This window comes from Malania oleifera, chromosome 11 (assembly GCF_029873635.1).
Source record: "Malania oleifera isolate guangnan ecotype guangnan chromosome 11, ASM2987363v1, whole genome shotgun sequence".
In the NCBI taxonomy this organism is placed as follows: domain Eukaryota; kingdom Viridiplantae; phylum Streptophyta; class Magnoliopsida; order Santalales; family Ximeniaceae; genus Malania; species Malania oleifera.
In genome coordinates this window covers 54399438-54400545 of record NC_080427.1, presented here as the reverse complement: position 1 = coordinate 54400545, position 1108 = coordinate 54399438, and positions in this window count along the sequence as shown.

Here is a 1108-nt window from a genome sequence, read left to right as displayed (position 1 = left end):
ATTTCTCTAACTTTCTCCATCACCCACTTAGTTTCTTGAAGACAAATTATATTAATTATTCTTCTAACCATTAAGTCCACAATTTCCATGTTTTTACCCATAAGTATCCCTATATTCCAAGTTGTTAATCTAATTCTAGTTTCATGAACTAACTTCTTTACCTGCACACGTTTACAATTATGCAAGAACCCTCACATATTTGACACCGTACCCGAGTGACAACCTAGCCCATCCTTGCCCACTTTTCGCTACACCCGAGAGGTACAAGTGCAACGCGTCGCTCATAGGGAACGCCCCAACAAATTTTCTATAAGGATTCATATCATAATGATCTAACATAATTTACGCTGATTGTCAACTACCTGACGCAACTCTCCTTCTTTATCCAGGCTTGGAACCAACTATGTGTAAAATACTTAGGACATTAAGTGCATAAAAGACGGAGTTTTTCATTTTTTATTTTTTTTTTCTAAACATAATTCTTAATTCAGCTAAAGCCCTATAATTTTTTTTTTTCCTAAGACTTTTACCAGCATCATTTATCCTGATAGGACAAGTCCACCTTGTGACTATCTTTAACAAATGTTCAATTAATTTAATTAAAGGGTAGTTTAAACTCAATCCAAGAATCAAACTTTTATATGGACCTTCACCCTTTAGTGCATATATTTAATTCACTTTTTTTTTTTTTAAATTATTTATCATGTCATATATATCTCTTTGATTGTTTTTTTTAGTTATAGAATGTTTCTTTTATTGACAAAAACCGTTCAATCTAATAAATTAATATCATTTCAAAAATAATTAATATTTTTTTATAAAAAATTCTAATAAAAGAATATTCATAAATTTTAATACATGAATATGACAAGTCTTTTACCAACCCTTTTTTACCTTTCTCTATTATTTTTTAATTAAATAAAATTATTCATCAGTTGAACACACACTTAAACTTATCTTGTCATTCGTATAGTTCATAAACTTATCTTGTCATTCGTATAGTTCAAAAGGTTTTAGCGCTATTTCAAGGATTTGAAAAAAATGTGGGCCGTGAAACATTTATAATATGGCTTGTAGTTTAAAATGTTAAAAAATATTTGAAAGTATA